This window comes from Protopterus annectens, chromosome 2.part1, assembly GCF_019279795.1.
Source record: "Protopterus annectens isolate FY-2018-M chromosome 2.part1, PAN1.0, whole genome shotgun sequence".
Taxonomy (NCBI): domain Eukaryota; kingdom Metazoa; phylum Chordata; order Ceratodontiformes; family Protopteridae; genus Protopterus; species Protopterus annectens.
This window is the reverse complement of record NC_056729.1, coordinates 887,699,154-887,720,888: the sequence shown is the minus strand read 5'-3', so window position 1 is coordinate 887,720,888 and position 21,735 is coordinate 887,699,154.

Sequence of the window (21,735 nt, the reverse complement as noted above, 5' to 3'; positions counted from 1 at the left end):
CAGAAAGGTATAACATGAAGGCAAGTCATCACATATCATATATCACATATCACATATCACATATCACATATAGATATGAGGAAATGCAAACAGCAGTGTTGCAGTACAGCAGCAAACATGTGTCCAAGTAAGCAGGAACGTTCAAGGAGTCTCACAAAACTACAACAGCATATGTATCTGCAAAGAAGAAACATGTAGTCAGATCTCCACACTGCATGACAGTAGTCTACATTGCTACAGTTATTTATGAATGAGCACAGAAACTACAGTAATACTACAATACACCTGTTTAATACAATACAATTCAATGCTGGCACTGCTATAATAAACACTCCTATGTGCAGTGATGCAGAAGGATGAAATAGTGTCAAGAATACCTCAAGGTCACTGTTCTTTGCCAGTTCCAGCAACATGGCAAATTGGCATAACACAACAACTGCCACCAACAGTACACACACACAACAGACAGACAGTCACCCACAACAGCTACCATGGAATAGCCTGTCTTCTTTTACATGAAATAAATAAAAAAGAAAATAAGGAAGATACCTGTTGCAAACAACAAAAATCTTTACTAAATGCAGTACCATAGACAGATGATATGGTAAATATTATACAATTTGGGACATCTTTGCCTAATCTCTACTTCTGCGGTATACTCCAGGTCATTGTACTAGTGATTATTCTTTTCACTGAGACACAGGATGCTAGTCATCCTGTACAACAGAGCTTTTGGGTCATAACAGACTTACATGTTCCTGCCTAGGGTTCCAGCAGCCATTCTCTGAACTGGCCACAGAAGCAATAAAGCATAATTTTGTTCTGCTTTGCACACCAGGTAGACACTTTCCATAGGTCAGTAACATCAGCAAGTATCTCCATGAATCTATAGCAAAACAAAATGGCAGTATGGGAATCATTGCAAAACACGAACATGCCAAACAGGAACAAAAGGATGAGCAACTCCACAGTAAAAAATGCACCTATTCAGGCCAAATTCAATAAAACCAATTATGGACTTTATTGAAGATAATAAAACAAATGATAAGTGCTTTCATCCTGACCACTTCAGAACTTCATCAGATAATAAATTAATTTACACAAACCACTTATATAGTACAGAAGAAACTGGGAAAACAATCATTAAAAGTTAATACCCTATTTAAAATGACACACCCCTTTAAAGAAAAATCATGTAAAAACCATACTTTATATATGAAAACTAGTTAAAATGCATAAATAAATGTGGAAAATTCAAGTTGTATTCTAAAAACATAATAAAATATATAATTTAATAGTACAGAAGAAATATATATATTTTTAAAAGAAACACTGTTATCTTTCTAAAGCTTTTAGTTTCAACAGAGAGCTAATTAATTAATTTATGGTCAGTTTTTCCAATGTAAAAACAGCTACAACAGTTACAGAGGGCACAATAAATAATCTTTTCAGATCCACAGTTAAATTTTTGATGTAATTTCACTTCAATGTTGTTTATCAAAAAAATGCTCCCTTCCTTAATGTGTTTGCAACATTTACAAATGCCAAACTTTTCCATGTGCCCAACATTATTCACTCCTTTTTGGTTTCATCTCAAAATTTTTTTTAAGTTTCTGCCTTTCTTGAATACTATGGTGGGGAGTGAATCAATGAAAGGTCTAATGGCTTTCTCTTGGTTTAGAATGGTCCAATTATTTTCCAATATTTTCCTTAATGCAAAACTGTCATTGGTATATATAGTAATAAAAGATGCCTTATTGTCCCTTTTAAGTGCTTGATTCTGCACACTTAAAGACTGGGTAAAATTATTGGTATTGGTGATGCTGTTATCAACCAAATTTATGAACATTTGTATGATATAAAATCAAACAAAGATACAAATGCACTTAGTAAACACATTATGGAAAATCAGATATATATTGGAACAACTAGTAAGCTGACAAGTCATTCAATAACCAGTTAGAAAACTGGTTTGTTGGTTCCACTTTTTAATGAAATAAAAATAAAAAATACAATAATGCGACAACAATTCTCCGTACTAAGCGCTTTCACCCACAATCATATAGGGCATCTTCAGAGTACATTATGGAAAATACTGGTCACTCTTTTCATTTCACTGCGTCTCAATACATCAAGTTGGCCAGGCTTAAATGAATACAATTCCATTAGCTCTCTGTTTCTTTAAAAAAAAAATTATATTTCTTCTGTACTATTAAATTATATATTTTATTATGTTTTTAGAATACAACTTGAATTTTCCACATTTATTTATGCATTTTAACCAGTTTTCATATATGAAGCATGGTTTTTACATTTTTTTCTTTAAGGGGGTGTATCATTTTAAATAACGTATTAACTTTTAATGATTGTTTTACTCAGTTTCCTTTGTACTATATAAATGGTTTGTGTAAATTACTTCATTATCTGATGAAGTTCTGAAGTGGTCAGGATGAAAGCACTTATCATTTGTTTTATTTTCTTCAATAAAGTCCAGAATTGTTTTTATTGAATTTGGCCTGAATAGGTGCATTTTTTACTGTGGAGTGGCTCATCCTTTTGTTCCTGTTTGGCATCTACGTGTTTTGCAACAGTTTTTCCTTTTGTCTTTTTTCACTGGTTTTTGATAGCCAACGAGGACAATTTGGATTTATCTGCTCCTCTTGTGAATCAGGAAACTGATTTTAACACTCTACAACATGCCGTTTTGAATTTAACAGCTATTGCACAAAATCTAACCAAAAAGGTTGACTCTCTTCTGGCCACGCCCCCTGGTGACACAGCCACGCCCCTTCTGACTTAACCATGCCCCCTGATGACGTCAGACGTCCACAGAGCACCCAAGGAGAATCAGTGGCTGTCTCTATGAGTTTACAGAGTGTTTTGAATGATGGAAACCCACTACAAAGCCTTAATTCCTTGAATTCTACATACTCAAGGACTGGATTAAGTAATGGAGATGAACATTCCATTCCTTGTGGACAGAGAACTATTAATTTGAACTCTCAACCAGTTTTTTGCAGGATCCAGTCTTACTTCCAGCCACATAGGTTCTGTTCCAGTTTTAGGACTGGCTTACTGAAGCTATTGTTTTGAACAGTGAAAAACAACCAACAGGTACTGTTTTTGTGAATAATATTCAAGTTCTCCTAGAAGAATTTGATTATAAACTTTCTAAGATCAAGCGCTTGCAGCTTGATAATGCATAGTTTTCAGAATGTATAAAAGAGCATATTGTCCCTAAGGGACTTAGAATGTGGTGTTACCCCAGTGATTTGATAGCAGGCTCCAACCTGCATAAAGAACTTTTGGCTCTTTTTGATTCTCATGGTGTTGAATATATGAAAGTTATTGTGAAAAGTAATGATGTTTTGATAAATGATTTAATAAGTAATGTTTCTGAGCTTGATAAAAGAATTAGTAAACACAGAGAGTATAATGAATTTAAATATGAACATGCACATATCTTTCATAGTATTGAGCAGTTATCTACTTCTATAACAGCACATAAGGTAAAAAAACTCAACTGGGATAAAAATGACTACGGGAAGGGGTTTGCTTACCCCAATCCACCTCCCTCTCAGGAATGGGGCAATAAATTATACACAGCTTCCAATAGAATTAGAAATGATTTACAGGATTTGTTTATTGAGGGGTCCATTACGATTGATGAGTTAAATTAACTCACTGTGTCATATCCCAAAATGTCTGTGATGTTTGGGTTACCAAAACTTCATAAGAACCTTGACCAATCACTCATAAGACTCATTGTGGACGCAAAAGGTTCTATCACCCACCTTCTTGCAAAACTTTTAGACACTAGGCTTAAAGAACTGGTGTTTTCTGAAACCTACATATGTAAGGACTCATGGAGTTTCTTACACCTCATCAACAACACTCCATTTCAAACCCATTATGTCCTTGTAACCATCGATATCAAAGACTTATACTCTGTCATTCCACATAATACAGGTTTAGAATGGTTTTCAGAATACTTATAGGTTCATAGGTAGGTACTAGGCTATCTGCCTAAGGGCATTTATAAGCCTAGCCAGAGTGTGTCAGCTTTCGCCGCCCCATTGATTAATTAACTGAGCCTTTGTCAAGAAGAGCCAATGAAGTGATCCCAGGGGTGTATTTTCTGTTACCCAACCACTCGTCAAGGTTTCTCTTTAAGAGTGTTAGTGAGGGGCTCTGCCTAATGTAGTTAGGAATTTTGTTCCAAAGCATGGGGAGTCTCTGTGACAGGAATCTATCCCTCCAGCATGTTCTATTTATTGTTGTGGTGAGGTTTAGCTCACTAGAACGAGTGGCTCACAGTGACTTGGATTTCTTTAGGTGGAGCATGTCCATCAATTCTGAGTTGGACATGGCTTTGTACGTCAGGCAGAGATCACCTCTGAGTAAGTGATATGCCACTGAGTACAGCTGGAGTTTTTCCAGTCAGGCTGTATAGGACAAATGTTTGAGACCAGTAATCCTCTTGGTGAGGTGCTTTTGTGGTCTTTCCAGCTGTTGGAAGTGTCTTGTGAGGTACATCCCAAACGGGGCATTGTACTCTATGATGGGTCTGATGAGTGACGAGTAGAGGGGCACTGTAACCTCTTTATTTCTAGATGCAAACCCTTTAGTAATTAGATGGGCTACATAGAAGGATTTACTAACTACTTTGCCAATATGGTTGTCAGAGAGATTACTATCTACCTGGGTTCCCAGATCTCTTATTACCTCTTCTGTATTAAGGGGGCTGCCACTTATATGGTAATTCATGGGTGTTTTGTTTTTCCCAAATGGGATGACTATACATTTTTTGGCATTTAGCTTGAGACCATGACTTTGACACCAGGTGTCCATCTCAGTAATGCCCTTATGGAGAATGTCTGCATCAGCTGGAGAGTCAATTATGGCTCCCAGTTTGCAGTCATCTGTGAACATGGTTAGCCATAGTCCTCCTGTGTTTGCCTGTACTTCTGAGAAGTATATGCCAAACAGTAGGGGTCCCAGGGCCGAGCCTTGGGGGACACTACTTGTGACTGGTTTAGAGTCAGACCTGGAGCCCGCTATTCTTACCATGTGAGTTCTGTCTGTAAGCCAGTTGGCAACCCATCTCGTGACGTAGGGGTTTATGTTCAGGCTGGTGAGTTTTTCTATAATTCCTGAGTGGGGAATGGTGTCAAAAGCCTTGGCGAGGTCAAAGTAGGCTGTGTGAACTACCTTCCCCTCATCTATGGCCTTGGTGACTGTCTCGAAGAAGTCAACCAGGTTTAGTAGGCATCTGCCCTTAACAAAGCCGAACTGGGTTGGGTCAAGTGTTTGGAGGTTCCCAATGTCTTTGTTAATGACTTCTATGATGATGCACTCCATAGCCTTGCAGACCAGGCTAGACAGGCTTATGGGGCGATAGTTACCAGGGTCAGTTGTGGCCCCTCCTTTGTGGAGCGGAATAATCATTGCTGTGCGCCATTCTATGGGCACATAGCCTGTGGAGAGGCTGAGGTTAAACAGTGTGTTTAGGTGGAGGGTTAGTTTGTTCTGTAGTTCATGCAAGACTCAGCCTGGGACACCATCTGGCCCCATTGACACTGTACTTTTGGCTTTTGAAAGGGCTGTTTTCACCTGTGTGTCTGTGATTTCTGGGACACTACACTTTTCTGGTATTGTTGTGCGCACTTTTGGGGGTGAGAGGGGGTGAAGTTTGCATTGAATCTATCTGCCAGGATGTTGGCAATATTAGTGGGTTCAGTATATTTTGTGCTATTTTGCACTAGCTCAGATCATATCTGCGAGTTGCCACTTAGATTCTTGACATAGCTAAAGAAGGCTTTGTGATTATCTTTTGAATCCTTGGCTATTTTCCTTTCAAATTTAGCCTTGAAGGATTTTATGAGGGACCTTAGTTTCTTACTGATACTGATCAGAGATGTCTTTCCTTCTTGGGATTTGCTTTTTTTCTGAACTAGCTTCCTCCTTCTATTGTATAGCCTGTTTATGGCAAGGGTCCAACAGACTGATTTCCTTCTCTTAGGGGAGTGAGTCTTGGTTTTGCTAGGGATGGCACAATCCATGTATCCTTGTAGGTACTCATAGAGTGCATTTGTAAAGGTTTCTGCATCTTGGGCATCATTATCCTTTAGCATGGGGGCTGTTGAACTTACCACCTCTGCCTTAAGTAAGGTGAAGTTTGCTTTAGAAAAGTTTTTTACTGTGATTTCCTTAGTTGGGGGTGGTGGTGGGGTGTGGACATCCAGAGTGATTAGTTTATGATCAGATCTAACCAGTGATGGGTTGACCTCTGGTGTGAAACATCTGTCGCCCATGTTGGTGATGACCAGGTCCAATATGTTTTCACCTCTGGTAGGGGAGTTTACCAGCTGATCCAGGGCATTTGAGTTGATAAATTCCAGGAAGCGCTGAACCGGGGAGTTTGTACTTGAGTAGTTTTCCCAGTTAATGGTAGGGTAATTGAAATTGCCCAATATCAGGGTGTTTGGTAGGACCTTCATGTTTTCCTTATATGAAAAAGGCATTGAGCACAACAAAGTTCACGTATATGCACACCTTCTTGAACTTGTATTGAAAAACTACTTTATTCTCTTTAATCATGAAATCTATTTGCAACAGGAGGGTGTAGCGATGGGTTCTTCATGTGGGGGTCTATATGCAAACATTGTTGCAACCCAGTGAGAAAAGAAGGTTTTGTTCAACAGTCCATTGCTTAAGTATGTAAAATGCTACACACGTTTTTTTGGACGATATCTTTATTTTGTGGGCTGGACCCCCAGAACATATAGTAGATTTAACATCATACATGAATCCCACCACCACCTTCTTGAAATTCACACACAACTACAGTATGGATCAGCTGCCTTTCCTAGATGTTCTTCTCATTAAAGATCACACCAACGATAAATTTGTTTAAAAAATATACAGAAAGGAAACCTATTCCAACTACTTACTTCATTTTTCAAGTACACATCCAATGAAACATAAAAAAGCTATTGTAAAGGGACAATTTGTGAGGGCATCCAGAATGGTATCTGTTATGGATGATTTCCTTAGTGAATGTTACAATTTGAAAGTCATGTTTTCAAGAAGAGGCTACCCGTGCAAGTTTATTACTGACATTATGTTAGAGGTAGTAAATAAAAGGGAGAGAGGGCATTTTAGCCCCATAATAACAGACACTGATAACAGCATCACCAATACCAATAATTTTACCCAGTCTTTAAGTGTGAAGAATCAAGAACTTAAAAGGGACTATAAGACATCTTTTATTACTATATATATCAATGACATTTTTGCATTAAGGAAAATCTTGGAAAAGAATTGGACCATTCTAAACCAAGAGAAATCCATTAGACCTTTCATTGATTCACACCCCACCATAGTATTCAAGAAAGGCAGAAACTTAAAAAAACATTTTTGAGATGAAACAAAGGGAGTGAATAATGTTGGGTACATGAAAAAGTGTGGCATGTGTAAATATTGCAAACACATTAAGGAAGGGGGCATTTTTCTGATAAACAACATTGAAGTGAAATTACATCAAAAATTTAACTGTGGATCTGAAAAGATTATTTATTGTGCCCTCTGTAACTGTTGTAGCTGTTTTTACATTAGAAAAACTGAACGTAAATTAAAGAACCAAATTTACGAACATTTGTATGATATAAAATCAAACAAAGATACAAATGCACATAGTAAACACATTATGGAAAATACTGGTCACTCTTTTCATTTCACTGTCATTGACAATATTAAAACAAAACCTCAAGGTGGTGCCTAGTCACTTTTGTTAGAAAGGAGAGAGGTTTACTGGCAACTGCATCTCAATGCATCAAGTTGGCCAGGCTTAAATGAACACATTTCCATTAGCTCTCTGTTGAAACTAAAAGCTTTAGAAAGATAACAGTGTTTCTTTTAAAAAAAATGTTATATTTCTTCTGTACTATTAAATTATATATTTTATTATGTTTTTAGAATACAACTTGAATTTTCCACATTTATTTATGCATTTTAACTAGTTTTCATATATAAAGCATGGTTTTTACATAATTTTTCTTTAAGGGTGTGTGTCATTTTAAATAACATATTAACTTTTAATGATTGTTTTACCCAGTTTCCTCTGTACTATATAAATGATTTGTGTAACTTAATTCATTATCTGATGAAGTTCTGAAGTGGTCAGGATGAAAGCTCTTATCATTTTTTTTATTTTCTTCAATAAAGTCCAGAATTGGTTTTATTGAATTTGGCCTGAAAAGGTACATTTTTTTACTGTGGAGTGGCTCATCCTTTTGTTCTTGTTTAGCATCTTCATGTTTTGCAACAGTTTTTCCTTTTGTCTTTTTTCACTAGTATGGGAATCATGCCATACACAGGGGTCTGAACTGTATTCAGCGCAACCTATTGCGTCTAAGTTGCACAGTGCTTGAACATGCTCAGCTTCCATGAAAGTATGAGCATCTCATCATGCACGCAAAGGGCAACTGAATTCACGTACCTCTTTTTGCTTGTGCAGTTCTGAAAACACAGCAATTTATTTACAAAGGTAGGATGTAGCCTTTTTAGCATTACTAGTGTACAGATTAGTACACGTTAGCAATGTCTATGGGCCATCTGTCAATTTAAATAGAAAATGTACATCCAGTAAAAAGAACAGCAGATCTAATTCAGAAGCTTGTATCAGTTTCTGAAAGAACATAAATAGCAACTGCACAGGATATAGCACACAAGAGTTAAACAAAGTTCTATATTAGAGCAGTAAGGGATATATTACCACTGTGACACACATATGAATATGTCCTTGCTGTAATCCTTCAGTAACTGGATTATTAAAAGTAGTGTGTTGTTCTTCTTATGCTACAACAGGCAACTAAAGCTGTGCATTGTTGCAGTCATGTACCTCTTCACATGCAACCATAGCAGACTATGGCAACCCACTACATACTTATTTACTTATAACCCTAGGTAGTGATATTAACCTTTTGACCCAGGACAGGCACTGCCCCTACATTCAGGAAGTTTTAGTTGGTGTCAGACCAGCAACTGTATTCTATCACACTCCTGCACTCTTTGCAGTAGATGGTAGCCCACTGACACAGTTCAAGCAATCCTCTACATCCAGGCATTTCTATGTTATGTAACATCACCATCTGTATCCTACTGCACTCATGAGCATCTTCTATTACAACCCTAGAAAGAAGTGTCAACCCAAAGACACAGGACTGAAATCCCTCTACATTCAGGAGCTCTAAATGGTGCTGCATCCATTGTGTCTTGTACTTGTGTTCCTCCTTACATACAACCTTAGCAACAGATATCAGCCCAATCCCATTGAAGCAAGAACAGTATATCTGCTCTCCTCTCTCCTGGCAAAAAAAGACAATCCCTGCCCTGACCCTAACTCTCCAGATCATATCTTAGCTACCTAAATCAACTCTTTCTTTACTGATTCAACAGCCAAGCTCACCACATCATTCTCCAATAACACTTCTACTCAACCCTCATCCCACACCCTCAACTCTGGTCCCACTGACATCAACACTATTCATCTACCCCCCCCCCTTTACCTTACAACCCGTCTCTCTACACACCATAAAAAACTTCTACTAAAACTAAAACCATGCTCTCATGCCCCAGACAACCTTCCATCTAACTTTCTCAAGCTAGCTGCCGATGATATAGCCCTTCCTATCACCATACTTATCAACCACTCAATCCAAGAATCCTATACACACCTCCTCTGGAAGAAAGTGTTCATCATTCCCCTCCACAAAGGAGGCAGCAATACTGAAATCTCCAACTTCCGTCCTACAGCCATCCTGTCCTCTATCTCAAAAGTCCTTGAAAAATGCATAAACTTGCAAATCCTTTCCTACCTCCTAGACAATCAACTTCTTTTTCCAACTCAACATGGATTTAGACATGGACATAGTACTACCACTGCCCTTCTCTCCTTCCTTGACATCATCAACCATGCCAGAGACTCTGGCAACATTGTATCTGTCCTTCTCCTAGACTTATCAAAGGCCTTCGATACTGTTTCCTACAACCTTCTCTTGTCCAAACTCTCTTCTCAATATACCCCCACTCTATTAACTGGCTTTCCAGTTACCTTTCTAATAGTCAACAAGCCGTCAAGTGGAACAATAGTACCACTTCCTTCCTTCACACACCAACAGGAGTTCCACAGGGCACAATACTGGGTCTTTTACTTTTTAACATCCTCATTAGTAATTTTCTTCAGTGCATTCCTAATATCAAACTTGTCCAATACGCGGACAATTCAACCATAATTTGCTATGGTCAGGCTCCCGCCAAACTCATTCAACTAACACACGATGCCTTCTCTTGTACTGAATCTTGGATGCTGAATAATCACCTTGCTTTCAGTGCATCCAAAACCAACATCATGATCTTTACCCATCTGAAAACACCTCTATTGATAAAAATTCCTTCTCCATAGTCAGTCAGAATAAGATTCCTATTGAAACAGTCTCCCATACAAACTCCTAGGTGTTATCATTGATGAACATTTAAAGTTTGACATTCATATACAAACTAGTATTAAGAAAACACACCAAAAGATTGGAATGCTGCATCATCACAGCTGTTATCTCACTCACTCATCCAAACATATACTCTCTATTTCCTACCTAATCCCCTCTCTCTTGTATGGAGCCCCCTCTCCTCACCATCCTTCAATTCTCCCTAAAGTCAAAACTGTCATCCTGCCACAATAAAATCTCTAAGTTTGCTACTTTGACCAAATCTTCCTCCCACCACTGTGATGCACTCCACTCTTTGAATTGGCTGGAACTCCCCCACTATCTGTTACATTCAACTGTTCACAAACTCATTCTGAAACCCTCTAACTGGCCTTCCCTCTCCCCCATACTCACCTTGCATCTTCCTGACAGACCAATCAGATCTAGTAACCAGAACCTCCTTGAAGTGTACAAACCCTTACATACACCTGGGCAATTTTTCCTGTCTTTCTTCCTCACTCGTCTATGGAATTCACTACCCCAACATTTGAATCACCCAAAACCTGTATGCATTCAAGACCATGCTCCATTTCCATCTTTCTTCTCATGAGGAATGCTCATGCTCTCACTCTACCTGACTCCCTCTATATCATTTCTGCTCCCCCATCCTTTTTTTCTCCTTTCTCAAAACTCAACCTAGTGACTCCCTTCATTTAATTTCCACTCCCTCTCCCTTTTCCTCCTTTCTCATAACTCACCCTAGTGACTCCCTTCATTTTATTTCCACTCCCTCTCCCTTTTTCCTTTCTCCCTAGTGACTCCCTTCATTTCATTTCCACTCACTCTCCCTTTTCTCCTTTCTCATAACTCACCCTATTGACTCCCATTTCATTTCCACTCCCTCTCTCTTTTTCCTTTCTCATAACTCATCCTAGTGACTCCCTTCATTTCATTTCTACTCCCTCTCCCTTTCCTCCTTTCTCATAACTCACCCTAGTGACTCCCTTCATTTCATTTCCACTCCCTCTCCTTTTTCCTTTCTCATAACTCACCCTAGTGACTCCCTTCATTTCATTTCCACTCCCTCTCCCTTTTTTCCTTTCTCATAACTCATCCTATTCACCTTTCACTGTTCTACTATCCTTCTCTTATTCTTCCTACCTCTCACCTCTTGAAATTTTGAGTGCATAAATGCCTGCACTACAAATTACACTTGTATACTCCAAAATACTTATGTTTCAGTTTCATGCAATGCTTTGTTACAACACCTTGTTCAAGTGTTATTATTCTGTTTTCTATATTACTGTGTTTTAGTAGCTTTTGAAAATTGTATTGTACTTAACTTTGTTAATATTAGCTTTGTAATAACTGCATATGGAGCTTTTCTCCCAAGGTCTCCATTGAAAACGGGCTCATTTTAGCCCAATGGACTTTCCTGGTTAACAAACTGCAAATAAAATAAATAAATAAATAAGACTACCACCCCCTTACATCCAGACAACTCTTGTTGTTGACAGACTAGAATCCATAGCTTATTGCACTCCTGCACCCCTTCACATACGTCAGCAATGTATGACAGACCAGTGGCCAAGGACAACCATCTCCACCTTGCCTAGACAGCAAAAGGAGGTGGGTGTAATCTATGTCGCTTTCACAGTGTACTCATTGTGGACTCTCAAGTCATATCTTATTGTACCAGCCTGCTGCAAAAGTGACATGGCTACATCTCTGCACTTTCAAATGCCTTTCCAATCTGTTTTGCCCCATCCTCTTAGGTGTATACATGCTTTTCAATGGCAGCAGACTGCAGAGGTTGGACAAAGTCAGCCATACAGAGAATGACTTCTTGCAACAAACATTCAAGACATATGTATGATTGGTGTTTGGGAAGGGGAGCCCACCAACCCCACGGGACTGTTCCAGAAACACTGGTCTATAATTTAAACATGACTGGAGGATGGCCTATTTTTAGGTTCATAGGTGTTTACTAGGCTAACAAACACAAAGGCCTTTTTAAGCCTAGCCATGCATCCCAAATCTCTGACAAGTTCTGATACCCTTGATATGTGTAAGCATGGGCCTGGGAAATGAACCATTTACAGGATACCTGTGTCCATTAGAGACGTAGGTGCCAAACCAGGGATTTCCAGTTTCCCATCCAATTGTCCAAGCTGTACTTGAATTGGGTTAGGAGGAACTCTGCTTCACATGGATGGGGAGCCTGTTCCATAGATGAGGTTGTCTCTCGGATACATACCTATCTCTCCAGCAGGTCCTAGTTATATCACAGGCAGGGTTTAAGTCTTTAGAACAGGTAATTCTGGTGCTGTTTGCTTTGTGGATATGCAGGAGATCCATCAAAGTGGGGTCTGACAATGCCCTGTGTGCCAGGCATAGATCTCCCCTAAAAAGCCTGTAGGAGACAGAATACAGGGATAGAGCCTTGAGGTGATCTGAATAGGACATTTTAGCTAAAGAATTCTTTGTGGTTGTCCTTGGCCTGGGAGGCCAAACTTACCTCAAATTTGGCTTTGGTAGACTTTATTTGTCCTCTGAGTTGTTTGTTTAGTTTGATGAGAGTGTTTTTATCTTGCTGGGTGCTGCACCTCCTAATTTTTGCCATGATTTTCTTCCTTCTGTTATACAGCCTATTGATTTTGTGATTCCACCAGGATGGCTTGTTTTTTGAGTTAGTTCTGTACTTCTTCCTGGTGGGTACAGCTGCCTCTATGCAGCTATTAACATGCTTGTACATGGTTTCTGTGAGCAGTTCTGCAAAGGCAGCAGTGTTCTCAGGGTTTATAGGGCTTGAGATTTTGCCAGGTTCTCACTTAATAGCAGGAGGTTAGCCTTAGAATAGTTCCTGAATATTCCAGGTTTAACTTGGGGTCCAGGTTTTATTTTTATTTCAAAGGAGACCAGGCATTACAGTAGGGGGTGTGCAGCACTCTCCCATATTAGTGAGGACCAGTTCCAGTATGGTTGCATTGAGTAGCTAAGGGAGTTTGTGCTTATAAAATCCAAGAATCTCCGTGCATGTACATTTGTTGGTGTATAGGATTCCCAGTTAACAGGGGGTTAATTAAAGCCATCCATGAATATGGTATTGTGTTGGATGGCTAGTGTTTCTATTAAGTGTTTCCTGGGTCATAGAGGGGGACCTATAGCTGGCAAGGAAGTGGTATTGGATTTTGCCAGTGGTGATTTGAACATGGAGCAGCTCAAGTGCATTGTCCTGTTTGACCAGCCTTGAAGTATATTTATTTTTTATGTAAATAGAAATATATCCACCTTTAGTCCCTGCCTGTGAAGTAGCTGACCTAAATGTGTGGAAGGTATTATAACCTTGATCTTTTGGTGTGCTCTCTTTGGCTTTAAACCATGTCTCAGTGACCACACAGATGTCAGAATTCTCTAGAGCAAAGAAAGCTTCTAGGGAGTGGAGTTTTTTTTGTTTAGGCTCTTAGCACTGCGCAGTAATACCTTTAGATTTTCTTGGTTTTGTTTGCTGTGTCGGAAGTACTTTCAGTTTGGCATTGCCTAAAAAGGGGAAATACAATGTTTTAGCTAATATTCAAAAGCCTAGAGGGAAAAGGTGCAGACCATCCCTGGCAAAGCAATGTGGTCTGTTGACCATCTCCTTCCATGGTGATAAATAATGCACCCCCTTAGAATGACACCAGAAACTAAGCCAATTATTAAAGTCAATCATCTTTTGTTCATATTGTGGCATCATCCTTGGAAAAGGTAAAATGCTGCTCAATGCTAGGCTCATTCCAGCCTGAGACACATATTCCGAGAGCTCCATGATGTCCCTCTTCATATAGTCTAGGGAGGTACATCTCAGGTCATTTAGTCCCACATGGACCATGGCTGAGCCATATTGGTAATTGTGGTCCAATGACCTGAGTGCATGAGTAATGTGGTGAATTCTAGCCCCTGATAAACAACTGACTGTGACTTTCTCCTTACTCAGCCTGGTGAGAAAGAACATCAGTGTGTCTCAGTATGGAGTCTCCAGTGACTAGAATGTTGGATTGTGTGGTGGCTTGCCTTATGGGCTTAGAGGTAGATGCTTCATGAGATGTAGCGCTATGTGTTGATGTGGGTGCTTTGAAAGAGTGCATTTGGGGCTGCTGAGGGTATTTGTTTTGTGTACTTCATCTAAGAAGTCTTTGTGGTTTAGGAAGGTTACATGTAAGTGCCTCAGCATATGTGGCTCAATATGTCTGCTTTGAATTGTGCATGATGGGTGCAGCGTGTGTACTACTGACAACCTTATTGACCTTAGGAGTACTTTTATGTGAGAGCTTTGCCTCCAGTGACAATGTGTAAATACATCTCTCACATACCATATCAGTTTGTTTGAGAATTAACTGGTTGTCAGTAAACATGAAGCAATTTATACATTGTCTGAAGATGCCCATATCCACCAAGCCAGTAACAGAGACAGTAGAAAACTTCATATCCATGGCAACAGACCCTTTTTGTTGATTAGACGGAGTAAGAATATCAATCTCTGTCAGGATTATCTGGTTTGCAACTATGGGGACAATGCTTGTCATTGCAAACTAGTTGTCCTATATGCAATTAGGTATTGGAGAAATTTCAATTGTGCTTTTACAGGAAAAATGTCACACAGGGTGTCTGAGTCTGTACAGAGCACTGCTAAACACTTGAGGGGAATCTAATACATAGACCCTGAAAATTTAAGGATGAAGTATTTTGGCAGATATTCTGAAGTTAGAAACAAATCAAGCAGTACTTACCAAAAACAAAGAATTAGCTTGTCAAGAATGATGAAAAGGGGAGTCGCATGAATGGATACTGCCTGGCTACTACTAATGCTGGTCTCACCACATCTTCACTCTTTTGGAATACAATGCTCCTTTGCTTCTTCTCTCATCAGAAGCAAAATTTTAGCACTAATCCCAAGATGACAAGCAAGCCACAGCCAAGGAACTTCATGGGATTACAATCAAAACAGACATTTTTACCTCCATCATCCTGTTTACCACTCTCTTCATAGGTGGCTGCAGATACAAATTAAAACTATAGTCTGTTGCCTTTGCCTCAGGGCTGTTCAGAGAAACAAGCAAAAATCCTCAGACCACTGCTTCTTTGCCAAAACTGCCTAATTTCAGTTAAACTTATTTTTTTTGGTAGAAAGGTTGATTTGGAGGTTTGAAAAGGGACAAACCTGTAACGCTTCAACTTGCTTCATTAAGGCTGACTTCACTCTCTTCCCCTGACAGTATCATACCCACCTTTACATTATTTATTTCTTCATCTCTAGACTACTACTATCCCACCTCAGTGACCAATAAAATTCTAAACAAAACCTATACTTCTAGAGGTCCTGACCTTACACCCCTTCCATCTACCCCTTATATTGCTTTCCTTATCTTTCTGCAGGCTACTCCTCACACCTCTTCATCATTTCCTTTACCCTTTTCCAGGCCACACCTTCCTCATCAACCAGAAAACAAAAATACAGAGCAAATGTATACCCCTAGCAATCCTAACCACTTATTTTTCCTAACCTACCTCCATTACCCAGTTTACAACACCCATTAATTTCTATTTAGCAATCAAGCTCCTTCCCACCCCACTCAAGTATTCAAAACTCAGAATCTAAACCTCACATACTCATTGGTTTATTCCGCCCATACTTTTTTTCACTAATAGCTACTATTCTTTTATCTACCAGCATCCTATGTGTAAGAGTACTAATGTGATGTAATGTCCAACAAAAACAAACCAGATTTTATGGCTACCCTAGCCACTTCATATTATGCATTTCCTACTGGTGAAACTGTCTACATTTTTATGATAAATACATCCTAACTGCTCACCACTGGTGGTATTAGCTTAATAAAAAACAAACTTGCCCACTGCCTCCCACCAAGAAAAATAGTAGCCAATAAGAACGGGTTTATATTATATTTTCAAAAGTTTCAAACATCGGACACCATATGGTCGATACCATATGAGCGATGTTTGAAATTTCGAAAATATAATAAAAAAATAAAAACAAAAAACTATACTTACCTAAATGTTGTAGGTAAGTGGGAGCAAGACCCCCTGCACCCCTCATGTGGGGGGCTGTGCCCCCCACACCCACTACTTAAATATTCCTACTCCAAGATTGCACTGCACTGAAGTAAAGGGAAAATATTCCCTACGGCGATTTCCGTGTTACGCGCACGTTTTCACCAATCGGGTTCGCTCAATATGCGTTCGCCGTTTACAATTTTTGATCATGTGATAGGAACCCAATAAGAGCACCACTCTACTGCTTAGATAACCAAATTAAACAAATCTGGTACCAGCCTTAATACTCTACAGACAAAACCATTTGTAAGGCTTACTATCTCCTTACTCAATTGGACTAAAAAAACTTCTGCTGTCTGTCTCTTCAAGCAAAGTATTACTTAGGCCATTCACCCAATTCATGCCCTTTACACCCACAACTCAAAGTGACAACTTAAAAACTTCATTTAGCTTAAAGATACAAAAATAAGCATTTTATAGTACAAACAACCCCCAGCATCTCCCACTGCAATGATTAATGTTCCACATTTCTGACAAACCAATACAACAAAAATATGACACTTAAATGCACCAAGCATTAATAATAAGGTGCACTTCTTGGCATTTGTTTAATTCCTTTTCTAGTACATCAAGTATAGAGTTGGGTAACAGTTTGAAATGCTGAGAACTGCTAGAGAGAGTATTGAAATGCAGAGACTGAATTGCCAAAAGATAGGACTTGTATATACTAAGGATGAAATACCATTTCTCTGAATATTCCCTTTTCTCCAAGGTACAGTGAGGTCAGAGTGGCATCATTAATAATAAGCTGGGTTTTTACAGAAGATGGGGTCTCATATAAAACTTCATTTTGGCCATCAGTGAAACCTGACAAATAACACATGTTCACCCATCTATCTACTTACACAATTATTTTGACATTCATTTGTATAATAGGCCCTATATCATTAACTATTGAAAGGCACCATGTCTTTAAGACTCTTCCAACAACTCTTCCAATGTCAAGTAATTCTAACAAATCAGAAAATGATCTTAATTAGTATCTAACTACTTTTCTTGGCTGCTGCCTATATCCTTTACCATCCTCCCTAAGCATATTTCAGGGTACCATATTAGATATAATGCAAATACAAGCTATCACAACATAATTACACTAGGAGACTTAAATATAGATATCCTTTGAGACAAAAAATATGCAAAGCAGTTATTTCCTCCCTCAGTACAATCTCCACCAGCTAATAAATACTTCTACCAGACCTAATAGAAACACATGAAAAAAACTCTCTTTATGACCTATAACAAATATTCTGCAGAAAATATACTGAGTGACTATTTCCCACTGGAAGAAGTTCTCTTATTTAAAATTGCTGGCCCCACTCCCATTGTTGTATATTTCAGAAACACATTGGAAAAAAAAAGACTAAGTACATTCAGATCAGACAGGTCACCCTTCAACTATTCAAGTGAATCCAATGAAAATTTATATAATTTTAATAGATTTATGAACAAAAAGCAGGACAAGTACTTCCACTCAGTCAAAATGATGGTGATGGGTAACCACTACCCATGAATAAACTCTTCTTTCAAATTCTTAATGAATGAAACCAAAAAAAGTTTAGAAACTAGGGAACTCAGCCAATATTCATACATACTACACAGATTTTTTCGCAATCAGGAAAAGGTATAAGCTACTGATCAAGGAAGCTAAAGCCTATTTGCAAGATTAACTGTTTACAAATCATCTAGACCCAAGAGGTTCTGGAAAACAATAAGACATTTTTCCTGTTTTGATTCCTCTACAGGATCTGCTATCAACTACCATCAAATCAAGACCCCTTAGAATTTAGAACGATGATAAGTACAAAAGTATTCTCATCCAGAATCTAAGTCCACATCTCTGCTCTCCAGACCTCCATCTTCTCGTACCAATCAGACCTCTCAACCAATCGGGGACAAATTTCAACAGAATCAGGGACAAGTCACGAAAAAATCAGGGACAATCAGGGACACTTTTAAAATGTTAGTGCTATTAACTTGAAACATTGACAGAATCAGAGCATATGAATTAATACACATTTTATGAAGTAAAGGAAGTCTATAACTCTTAATTATTGTCATTATTCATTAAGTGTAAATCACCACCTTTCCTCCAAAAGTCACTAGTTTTAGGAGGTATTAAGAGGGACAGAGCTAAAATGTGAGTCAAAATCAGGGACGTCCCTGAAAAACAGGGACAGTTGAGAAGTATGATACCAATTGCTGTTTCATTCTACAGTAAACTTTTATTTTTGAGAAATTACTGCAAGGAAAGTAAGAAAATTCCTTGAAAAAAATAACCACAAAAAAATTAATCTCAAAAGCATCCATCCAACCTTTCTCAAACTGTATGCAAAAACACTTTCCAAACTCATAGCCATATTTCTAACTTGTCACTAACACAAGAACAATCAGCCCATGGCCAAGATGGTGAGCAATTAACAGCACTGTTTTTTTAGCTCTTCTTCATTTTAATACCTCTGACAGGAATTTTACTAAAAAACTCAAACAGAACATGCCAACATTTGACAGATTTATAGTTGAACATCTGCTGAAAGATTTACTGCAAAAATAGGTTTGAAACTGTTTTAATTGCTTTATCCTGTCAAGAAAACTTGAAAGGATGAATTGTCTCAGATGTGTTTTCTACTACTATGGCGCCCAGTTTGCAGTCATAAAAAAATTTTGTCTATAACCCTCCTTGTGTTGTACTGTCTCAGAATGAGCCACTGTAAGCCCAGTGTACAGGAAAGTACTTTGAAAAAAGACATACAGGCTATATTAAGTAAGATCAATGAAGTATCTGTAAAGACAAATAAATTAGGCAGCAAAATGGACAATTTCAAAGAGGAATGTAAAAAACAAGTTGAAGTGCTGAGTGAATCTGTTAAATAACAATAATCACAAATCTCGAGTATAGAAGAGGCAATGTCTGATTTTGATGGAAGATACGTGAAAATGAGAATAACACTGAATTTCTTCTGAAACAAAACAACTTATTCCAGGATAAAATAGAGGACTTAAAGAACTGATCTAGAAAGAATAACATATGGATTTGTGGGATTCCTGAAAAAGAAGATGGAGACAGTATGATTCAATTCCTTAATACCTGGCTGCCTAAAACTTTGAACCCGCCTGTAGTTTTTTCCTTTGCCATTGAAAGGGCACATACATCACATTCTAATTCATCTTTTAAAAAAAAAAAAAAAACGTTTCCAAGGTCAGTGGTTGTAAGGTTTTTCCCAAGTCAAGATAAAGATTTAGTCTTAAAAGTTGCATGGACTAATTATCAAGTTAAAACAAAAGGAAATATTATAAGATTTGACAATGACTATTCTATGTTAGTGATGTCTAAGAGAAAATAATGTGTACTATTTGTTATAGTCTTAAAGTAAACAATATTAAAACACAACTATTGTTTCCAGCAAAAAATAAGGATTCACCATATAGAAGTAAAGACAATTTGTAATGCCTTGGAAGATGCAATGGACTTTATACAAAAAATAAAATCCTAGAAAAAAAAAAACAGAAGAAGTGGACTAGAATCTATCAACTTCTTTGAAGAGAAATGTAACAAGAGATGGTTGGTCAATAAAAGACAAAAACAGTAAAACACTGAAGGATAAATGAAAATCAATGTATTTCATCATTATGAATTCTTATCAATTTAAAGAAGTGCTTGAATATTGATGAACAGGTGCTGAATATTGCGTTTTACAAGGTAAATCATCTATTTATTTATTTCTCTACTTCAAATGGTTACTAGTTCCCTTTTTAAAATGTTGGAGTTTGATTCGTTTAGCTGTATATGAAATTAAAGCCACTTATTTTCAGTTAGAGTTTAAAAGGTTAAACTATTCAGCTTATTAAACGTTAATAATTGTTATAATGAAACTTATGTTAGGTAGCACACTTTCTGATATCTTGGCATAGTTGAGTAATGTACTATTAAATATAAGATGCAACAAATGACACCAAAGAGGGATGTTTAGTTACATTCTGGGTACTTAAAATGGTCTAGTAGTGTGCTACTGACAATATACTTGACATGCAATAGCACCCAGGAAAGACATGCTATATTATAAACAAAGTATAAAAATATAGCTTTTTATGTATATAAAAGTTATTACTGGATTGATATTAAATAATTAGAGTAACACTTACAATTTTACAAGCTAAACCTGGATCACAAATAACTGTCTTTCTTTTAATGGTAATTTATAGGCTATGTCTTCTTTAAAAATGACAGTCTACTTTATATTAAACATCTCAGAGAAATAGTGCTTACTGAGTCAGTAAATGTTATTTCTTTAAATACAATAGCTTTTAAGTGGTTAACATACTTTGAAAAGTTTTTATTTTATTTTATTTTATTGGTAGATTGGAGGGGTTTAATGGATTAATGTGTGGAGTGGGGTTGGCTTGGATTCACTTGTGGGTGTTTTTGTGTGGATTATAGCTGAATGTTCATTTGCAAACACTTGTCATGAGGACCAGCTTGAAGGAACTTAATTAGCACTTTTGTGATGCTGCTGGAGTTCTAAAATTCCAAGAACTGTCCAGGTTGCTTCTTCCTGTGTAAAAGTAAATAATCATAATATTTTGAATCATATGCTAAGATGTCAATGAATACAAGTTAGATAATAAGCAAAATATGACAAATTGCATTCTAAACCATAGTATACTTGACTTGCAATAGTGCCCACAAAAATTATACTGTGCTATAAACAAAGTATAATAAATATAGTTTCTTACATATATAAAAGTTATTATTGGAATGTTATCAAATAATTAGAGTAACATTCAGAATTTTACAAGTTCAACCTAGATAACCCATAACTGTCATTCTTTTAATGCAAGTTTATATTCTGTCTCCTTAGAAAATGCCAATCTGCTTTGTAATGAACATCCCATACAAATGGTACTTACTGAATCATTAAATGTTATTTCTTTAAATACAATATATTTTTGGTAGTTAACATACTTTAAAATGTATTTTTTTAGTGGTTTGAAGGGTTTGATGAATCGTTGTGTAGAGTAGAGATGGCTTGGATTCACTCATGGATGTTTTGTGTGACTCATAGCTGATAAAGTGCTCATTCACAAGCGCTGTCAACAGGACCAGCTTGAAGCAACTTAATTAGAATCATGAGAACTT